Consider the following 10,400-nt stretch of genomic DNA (forward strand, 5'->3'; position numbering starts at 1 on the left):
GCTTCCCTAAAGTGCTGGAAATGGTCCTTTAGATTTGCATTCATTTTTGATGGCACAGTTTCTCCTGGCCGGAAGAAGAGAAAGAAGTCAGGCGAGATCTGGTTTATCCTTCTAGTTTATCCGACTTGTTCACCAAAGACGAAGAAAACCCAGGGTTCGAATTCTTTAATGTCTCTGAGCCACAGCTCAGCTCAGATTAGGAACAGTCCTCAGTCCTTGCTCCAACACTCTCACTGGCTTCACATGAGAGGAGCTGGTAGGGAGGGGGAGGGGGAAGAAAGCTACAAGAAGCAGCATGGCTTAGTGGAAAGAGCAAAGGCTTGGGAGACAGAGGGCATGTGTTCTAATCCTGGCTCTGCCACTTGTCTGCTGTGTGACCTCGGGCAAGCCACTTAACTTCTCTGGGCCTCAGTGACCTCATCTGTGAAATGGGGCTGGGGGGGGGGGGTGATGGCTGGCACACCTGTGGGATCCCCCTTAAGCAAATTTGCATTTTGCCAGTCAGTAGATTGTATTTATTGATTGCTTCCTGTGTGCAGAACACTGTACTAAGCGCTTTGGAGAGAACTGTACAACAATAAACAGACACATTCCCTGCCCACAACAAGCTTACAGTCTAAGGGGGGAGACGGACATTAATATAAATAAGTAAATTACAGATATGTACATTAGTGCCATGGGGCTGGGATGGAGAGAGGATTTTGTGGTCATTAGTAGTAGCAGTGGTGGTAATCATTAAGTGTGTTCTAGGTGCCGAGTTCTGGGGGAGGTACAAGACAGCCAGATTGGACACAATCCCTATCCTACACAGTGCCATCTGCTTTGGAACGGAAGCTGTCACAGGAAGAGCTCATGTATGTGGAAATATGTCTTCGGTCAGGACCAGAAGTCCTGAAGGCCTTTCCTGAAGCTGTTCAAGTCAAGAAGGGAGAAAGAGCATGGCCTAGTGGAAAAAGTATGAATCTGGTCGTTAGAAGGCCGAGGTTCTAATCCCAGCTCCATCAGTTGTCTATTGTTTGACCGTGGGCAAATCACTTCACTCTCCTTTCCTCAGTTACCTCATCTGTAAAATGGGGATGAAGACTGTGAACCGCATATGGGACATGGACTTCATCCAACTTGATTTGCTTGTATCTATCCTGGCATTTAATACATGCTGGGCACATAGCGCTTAACAAACACCATTAAAAACAAAGCAAAACAAAACAAAAAAACAGAAGGAGCAAAGGAGTTGGGTGCTCTTTAGCTTCTTGTCCCAGCTTGTCTCGCTCTGAAATTCTGATAAGTAATAATAATGATAATACTAATATTATGGTACCTGCCAAGCCCTTACTATGCATCAAGCACTGTGACAAACCCTAAGGTAGATGCAAGATAATCAGGTCTGACCCTGTCCCTATCCTACATGGGGCTAATAGTCTAAATAGGAGGAAGTAGGATTGGATCCTCGTTTTGCAGGTGAGGGGACTGAGGCACAGAGAAGGGAAGTGACTTGCCCAAGGTCACCCAGCAAGCAATTGGTGGAGTCAGGATTAGAATCCAGGCCTTCTGACTCCCAGGCCTGTGGTCTTTCCACTAGGCCATACTGCTTCTTTTATGGGACTAGGTATTCAAGCCTCATGCCAGGTTATAGCCAGCGACCAGATGCTCTCTGCTAGCATGAGCTCCCTCATATTTCATTGGTGCTATTGACACCTGTTTACTTGTTTTGCTTTGATTTCTGTCTCCCCTCTTCTAGACTGTGAGCCTATTGTTGGGTAGGGATTGCCTCTGTTGCTGAATTGTACTTTCCAAGCGCTTAATAAACTGCTGTGCACATAGTAAATGCTCAACAAATGCGATTGAATGAATGAATTTGCCAGGCTGCCCCACATCCATGCAGCCACAGGAAATGCTGTGGCCACAGGAAACACCTCATCTACAGTTACAGTGGCCCAGAGAGCCGCGGTTGTATCTGCCAATACAGTAGTGGCTGGATGCCGACTCCAGCTCAGATTTGATCATACTCCTGGCCTGGCCTTCAAATTTCCAGTTATACCAGCAAAAAATATAGAGCCAAGGTGATCTTGGAGAACAGGATCAGAATTCAAAATATCTTGACAAGTTGGTGTATTACGAAGTTATGAGCAGAACGATGTTTAGGGGACAAGTGCCATACCTGTTAATTCACACTGGATGGAGAAAGAACCCGTCCAATGCAGTGTGAGGGAGAACTAGGGTGGATGAATAGAGCACAAAAAAATTCAGGGACTGTAGTGGGCCATGATCTAAATATGAATCAGCAATGTGGTGCTGAAATTTCAAAAGTAACCATGACCCCCAGGGTGTCTTAAAGGGAGCAAGGATAAAGAAATGAGTTATTTTTCTCCTTGTATTTAGTCCAGGTCAGAGATCTTCTTGAGAGCTGTGTCCTGTTTTGAACTCCACAGTCTAGGTGAGGAAAACTTGAAGATGATCCTGAGATAAGCAGCCAAAATGATGATGAGCAGGTTGCAAAATCGATCTTCAGAAGACAGGCCCTCCACTCCTCCTGTAGCTTGAACGTTGTTGTGGATGGAGAGAGACAGGAGAGAAGGATGGAGATGGTGGGTGTCTCATAAATAGGTATTATATCCCTGCCAAAGCCTAGAGGATGAGTGAATCAAGAAGTGGCTCAGGTCTGGTTTTCCTCTCCTTGGACATGACTAACAGGGAAGATTTCATGGTGTCTCATTAAGAGCAGGTATCCCTGCAAGTACAGAGGTCTAGATTCCTGCATCCTTTTGCTGGCAAAAGAGGAACACACATATTTCTTTTTTTTTTTTTCTTTTTACCCTTAATGTCCTACAGGGTTCCCGCTCTTTGGAATACAACTTACCTGGGGGTGATTATTCTGAGGAGAGAAAACAATCTCTCTCAATGCCATGTGTAGTCAGAGAATCCCAAACTTAGGATGAAGCATCAAATTAGGTGCTGCCACAACTCTTTTTCCCACCTTCACGATTGCAAGGTCTGAGGAAGATATGAGAGAAGTTGGTTCGGTTGTGGGGCTGAAGTCCCTCACGAAATCTATATATCCCAGAAACCTATAGAATATTGGTGACACAAGAACCTGCTTCTTTCAGTGCCTCTGCCATAGTGTGTGGTCAATACACCTAATTCAGAGGACCCCAAAACTCAGTCTCCTCAATTGGCCCAGTAGGCACCTGCTGGTTGAGCTTATCGCACTTTTCTTGTGCCCTCTGCCTGTGAGGGAGAGAGATTCTCTTTCTAATGTATCCTTGTCCTGGTATTAGCCTTTCCCAGTCAACCAATCAGTGCACCCAGTCAACCAATCAGTGGTATGTACTGAGCACTTACTATGTGCAGAACACTGTATTGAGCACTTGGGAGAATACAATACCACAAAATTTGCAGACATGTTCCCTGCCCATAGTGATCTTACAGTCTAGAAGATACCTAGGAAAGCACTTGGATTCTTTAGAAGGAAGGTGCCATGTAACTTCAAGGCATTTATTATTATTACTATTATTATCATTATCTATAATAATTAGATTATTCAACCTTTATGCATTACAATGATTGAGGTACAGTCACATACATTATCTAGTGATGTGAGGGAAAGTTTCCTGATTATATGAACAGAACACAGTTCACAGATTAGAATGGTGCCTTGCCTGGCCTAATGGCCTTGTGGAAGAGCCCTGCCTAACCTCTGAATCAATCAATCAATCAATCAATCAATCAATCAATCATATTTATTGAGTGCTTACTGTGTGCAGAGCACTGTACTAAGCACTTGGGAAGTACAAGTTGGCAACATATAGAGACGGTCCCTACCCAACAGTGGGCTCACAGTCTAGAAGGGGGAGACAGAGAACGAAACCAAACATATTAACAAAATAAAATAAATAGAATAGATATGTACAAGTAAAATAAATAAATGAATGGAGTAATAAATATGTACAAACATATATACATATATACAGGTGCTGTGGGGAAGGGAAGGAAGTACGACAGGGGGAAGGAGAGGGGGAGGAGGGGGAGAGGAAGGAGGAGGCTCAGTCTGGGAAGGCCTCCTGGAGGAGGTGAGCTCTCAGTAGGGCCTTGAAGGGAGGAAGAGAGCTAGCCTGGTGGATGTGGGGAGGGAGGGCATTCCAGGCCAGGGGGATGACGTGGGCCAGGGGTTGACGGCGGGACAGGCGAGAACGAGGCACGGTGAGGAGATTAGCAGCAGAGGAGCAGAGGGTGTGGGCTGGGCTGTAGAAGGAGAGAAGGGAGGTGAGGTAGGAGGGGGCGAGGTGATGGACAGCCTTGAAGCCGAGGGTGAGGAGTTTCTGCCTGATGCGCAGATTGATTGGCAGCCACTGGAGATTTTTGAGGAGGGGAGTAACATGCCCAGAGCGTTTCTGGACAAAGACAATCTGGGCAGCGGCGTGAAGTATGGATTGAAGTGGGGAGAGACATGAGGATGAGATCGGAGAGGAGGCTGATACAGTAGTCCAGATGGGATAGGATGAGAGCTGAACAATGCCCGGATAGCAGGCAGCCAGAACACCCAATGACAATATAATTATGATGATAATAATAAAAATTTTTAAGCTCTTACAAGTACTGTATTGAACACTGGGGTAGATACAAGATAGGTCAGACATTATCACTGTCCTACTTGTTGCTCATGGTCTAGTGGGGATAGAGAAGAGATATCAATCCTCATTTTCCAGATGAGGAAACTGAGGCCTAGAGGAGTTAAGTGACTTGCCAAAGGTCACATAGCAGGAAATTGGTGGAGTTAGGATTAGAACCCAGGTCCTCTGCCTCCCAGGGTCATGTTCTTTCCATTAGGCCATGCTATTTCCCCTGGTAGCCTCAAGTCACGGGACCTACAGTGTTCCTAGAAGGACTCTTAGAAGCCGTCCTGAGGTATTGGTCCCTTCCATCCCAAGATGGCATTCCCATTAAGTCTGGGATCTATCCACACCCTAGATTGTCACCTTGGTCCTGCTCTTCTCTGGTACTAGTATTAATAATAATAAGCGATTGGAGCAGGGAAGGCATTGAAAGGCCTTGAGGCCCAGCATGTGATGTGCGAACTGGTGCTCAAGGATAGTTGCAGCAAGAACTGGTTCACTTTAGGGACACTCTCCTGGCTGCAGCATTTTCCTCTCCCTCTCTGTGGAGTTGGGGCAAGGATGCAGAAAAACTCTGGAATCCATCCCTGGACACCACTTGGCTCAGCCGGCCCCTGGCCACCCTTTCTGCCAGGAAGTCTGGGTTTCCATGGCCAAGGATGTTGAAGTAGCCAGGGGGTAAAGAGAAAGAACAGGGGGTAAAGAGGGAGAGCGGACCCTTCCCTCCATCTCACGGCTTATTCGCATTCCCATCCGGTCAGCAACTGATCAACCAATCAATAATAATCAGTCAGTCAGTCGATCACATTTATTTGAGTGCTTACTGGGTGCAGAGCACCGTACTAAGCACTTGGGAGAGTACACTATAATAATAAACAGACCCATTCCCCGCCCATAACAAGCTTATAGTCTAGAGGGGGATCCAGACATTAATATAAATAAATAAATGACAGATTTGTATGTAAATTCCTTGGGGCTGGGAGGTGTGATGAATAAAAGGAGCAAATCAGGGCAATGCAGAAGGCAGAGGGAGAAGAGAAAAGGAGAGTTCCTCCTAGTCAACTATCCTCCAAGAAGCCTTCCCTGACTAATAAAGGGAGCAAGTCGGGGAGATGGAGTATCAGGGAAGGCTTCTTGGAGGAGATGTGCCTTCAGTAATACTGTGGACTGAGGGCAAAGCACCAGACGAATACAACATAAAATAAATGTAATAGACTCTCCCTGCCCTCAAGGAGCTTCCAGTCTGAAGGGGGGAGACAAGTAGATGCAAATTGAGAGCAGTGGGAGCAAGAGAAATAATACAATGGCAAATGAACAGTGAAGCTCTTTGGATTGCAAGCTCCTTGTCTCTAGCCTGTAGCCTCATTATGGGCAGGGAACGTATCTACGAACACTGATGTACTAAGCACTTGGCTTTGGAGTCAGAGGTCATGGGTTCAAATCCCAGGTACAACAACTGTCAGCTGTGTGACTTTGGGCAAGTCACTTAACTTCTCTGTGCCTCAGTTATCTCATCTTTGAAATGGAGATTAAAATTGTGAGCCCCCCGTGAGACAATCTGATCACCTTGTAACCTCCCCAGTGCTTAGAACAGTGCTTTGCACATAGTAAGCGCTTAACAAATACCATTATTATTATTATTACAATGCTCTGCACCCAGTAACTGCTCAATAAGTATCTTTGATTGACTGAAGTGGAGAATGCTAATTAACAGATATGATAAGTGCTGGATGACTGTTGAGGTAGTGGAACGTAGTTAGAGGGTGACTTTTGGAGAAGGTGGGGTTTCAAAAAGGTTTTACAGATTGGGGTGGAGCGTGATCTGTCAGACTGCAAGGGGGAAGGAATTCCAGGCAGATGGACAGGCATGAACAAGGGGTCAAAAGTGGGAGAGATGAGATGGAAGCACAGGAAGAAGGGGATATTTTAAGACAAGCAAAGGGTGGAAGCTGAGTTGTGGCAGGCGGTTGAAGCAGTGTGGTCTAGTGGATAGAGCACGGGCCTAAGAGTCAGAAAGATCTGAGTTCTGATCCCGGCTCCACTATGTGTCCACTTCTTGAACTTGGGCAAGCCACTTTACTTCTCTGTGCCTCAGTTACCTCATGTGTAAAATGGGGATTAAGACTGTGAATCCCATGTGGGCTATGAACTATGTCCAGTCTGATTAGCTTGTATATTCCTCAGTGCTCAGAGTAGTGCCTGGCACATATTAAGTGCTTACGAAATACCATTTGTTTAAAAAAAAAAGAGAGGTGGTAGAGAGTCTAGAATCAATCAATCCTATTTATTGAGAGCTTACTATGTGCAGCACACATAGAGAGCACAACGCAACAATGTAACAGACACAGTTCCTGACCACAAAGATCTTACAGTCTAGAGGGAACTAGAAGCCAAGGAACAGGAGTTTCTGTTTGATAAGCAGGCAAATGTGTATCTGTGGAAGATTATTAGGAAGTGGGGAGTTGTGTTCCATCAAGGGGAGTGTTATCCTTCCAACCAAGAGGTGTACAGAGCCTCAATCACTTAACATACCTAGCAGGAGGATCTGTGTATGGGTTGGCTTTCGGGGTGGGGAATAAAGGAATTAGATTTGCCCTCCATTGCACAAGCCACCCCTGTGGAACCAGTGCTACAGTTAGGAAGACTTGGGAAACCAGGACTTTAAAAGGCAAATTTACCTTTTGCGTGACTTTTCCATTTCCATTCTCTCTTTTGGTAATAACAAATGTAGGTTAGGGGAGTTACATTGAACACAGTCAGAGTTGATTATTTACATATCGGTATTCAATGATATAAATAATTAAATCTCTCTACAACCCTCAGTTGGTGAATGATACCCCTTTGACATTTTGTTCAGCAGAATGCTGGCTAGACACACACACACACTCTTCCTCTCTCCCTCAGTCTCTCTCTCTCCCTCAGTCTCTCCCTCTCTCTCTCTCTCTCTCCTGATGGTGGGGAGTAGGCACTGCAGTGCAGTACAGCCCACAACAGGTTCGATATTCATGGACCAGAAGGGAGAGAAATTGCTTCATCTTTAATGAACAGAGCAGACCTGAATCTAATTATCAGGGGGAATTAAATCATCACCTAGGATCCTATTAGCACTTTAAACTCCTAAGTTTTCCTTGCAGCCTTCGGAGAGGAAATAAGTGGCAGCAAGGGAAAATATGTTAGCTACACTCTTTGTCAATTAGGTCTCTGTGGGCTCAAATCTTTTCCTATCTGGGCAGTAGGCCAGTTTACCTCAGAACACTGAATGGATACACATTTTTGAATAATTCCACGCAAGCATGGGATGTTTGAAATGAGTCACCTAATCACTGTGCTGACTGAAACTCTGGTGCTGAGATGGTTTTTCCATCATAGTCTAGCCTAGGGTCTGTCATCCTAGAAGTCCCCCAAAGAAAAACAAAAATATACAAACACTTCCCCCCCCCACCAACTCCCCCCCCCGACACACTCTTCATACAATTTCCATCCATGATCTCTACTCCCGAGTCTTTCTTTTAAGAAACAAACCCCACTTTTAGGATTCTGTCTGCCATTTCAGAACTCCTCAGCCCTCTTGGATTGGAGTTGGGTTATTTCCTCAAGGCAGGTGAGGCAAATTGTCATGTCAACCCAGGGAGAGGGTTTCCAAAGGGTGAGCTTCCAGAGGAACCAGGGGATGGGGCTTCCAGGGAGCAGAGCTTCCATCATCTATGTCATTCTGTCAAATTGAAATCCACTTTGGCTGTAGCCCAGGGAAGATAATAACATTTTCCAGGTGAAGATTTGGAAGATTTTGGAGTTACTGCCACACACAAGGCATTCCTAACTCAAGCTGAATGGGAAACAACACAGTTTAGGGAAGCAGCATGACTCTGTGGATACAGCACAGGCTTGGGAGTCAGAAAGTCATGGGTTCTAATTCTGACTCTGCCACTTGTCTGCTTTGTGATCTCAGGCAAATCATTTCTCTTCTGTATGCTTCAGTTACCTCATCTGTAAATAGGGGATTAAGACTGTGAGCCATGGGACTGTGTCCCATGTGGGACAGGGACGGTGTCCAACCTGATTTTCTTGTATCCAACCCAGTGCTTAGTACGGTACCCAGCACATAGTAAGTGCTTAACAAATACCATAATTATTATGATTATTATTAAACTGTTAAAATATTATTATTTAGCTGCTGGGCCCATTCTCCCCCAGTGCTTAGTACGGTACCCAGCACATAGTAAGTGCTTAACAAATACCATAATTATTATGATTATTATTAAACTGCTAAAATATTATTATTTAGCTGCTGGGCCCATTCTCTCCAGGTCACCACCCCCACTTGATGGAACCATCCAGTGGCCAAATAAATCCCTGTCTTCATGGTTGGGCAGCCAAATCTGTTTCTTCTAGAATTTCCAAACTTGCAAGCATCTCCTATCAGGTGGTTCCAGTCAACAAGCTTCTCTCCTGAAAATCTGCCTGGTTCCTCCATTGTAAGCTCATTATGGGCAGAGAATGTGTCTGCTAATTCTGGGGTTTTTTTCTATGGTATTTTTTAAGAGCTTACTATATGCCAGGCACTGTTCTAAGGCACTGGGGTAGATACGAGGTAATCAGACTGGACACAGTCCGTGTCCCACATAAAGCTCACAGTTTTAATCCCCACTTTACAGATGAAGTAACTGAGGCACAGAGAAGTTAAGTGACTTGCTCAAGGTCACAGAGCTAAGTGGAGGAGCCAGTACTAGAACCTAGGTCCCTCTGATTCCCAGGCCCATGCTCTACCCACTAAGCCACACTGGTTCTCTCATTCTGTTGTACTGTATTCTCCCAAGTGCTTAGTATAGTGCTCTGCATATAGTAAGTGCTCAATAAATATGATTGATTGACTGGCTGATTTCCAGCAGATTACATACGTCTAAAAATGAAACAGGAATAGCCCCTCATTGATACTTCACATAAGAGGCCACAAACATTTCAAGTTCACCAGAAAAACCCACCGACTCTCCACTTTTCTTTAAAATTATAGATTTTATTTATTTCTTATACATGCAGCAAATCGAATCGAGATTATATATCCACTTATGATGAGATCTTTAGGAGAATTAGTTCAACAAGACATAGCAGGTAAGAGGATGTATAAAAACTGTCAAATACTTGTAGGTGAAACTAAATTCACAACACAAAATTTACAGATGGCCCATAAATTTTTCCATCCTTTAAAAATTAATGACCACCTAAAATGTGATTACAAAATTGCTTGGAATGCAGAAGACACTCCCAGGCCAAGAGCTTGATGGGTTCGACTCCAATCGCCTACTCCAGGCATCATGGAATAGGACAGCCACGCTCATGGCAGAGACAGGTCCAGGAGATGAGGAAGCCCTCACACTTTTGTTACTCTGCTTGAGGTCATTCTCAATTCTGTATCTCGCTCAGTGACTCTGCACAAAGTAGCTTTCATTGCTTATATTTGGCAACGGACTTTGGGTTATAAATCTTTCTTCACTCCAGAATGCCTCATAAGTGCTAAGGAGCTCCAAAGCATGGTCTCCCAGGCTGCATAAGAAAATTGACTTTGTAAAAACACACACCTTGGGGTATGAGAGAGTTGTTTCCTCTGCATTTGTTGTTAGACATTTGGTCATCTCAAGTTATTTACCTGGTAGTGTTCAGTGTTTCCTCTCACAGACTCAGTACACTCTCTAATAGTATTTTGGTTTGGGAATGGGTGGTATCTGGTTTACATTTTCGAACTAGGTTGAGTCAAGCCATCAGAGGGTCTAGCCAGAGGGCCTTTTCTCCACT

This window comes from Tachyglossus aculeatus, chromosome 21, assembly GCF_015852505.1.
Source record: "Tachyglossus aculeatus isolate mTacAcu1 chromosome 21, mTacAcu1.pri, whole genome shotgun sequence".
NCBI lineage: Eukaryota > Metazoa > Chordata > Mammalia > Monotremata > Tachyglossidae > Tachyglossus > Tachyglossus aculeatus.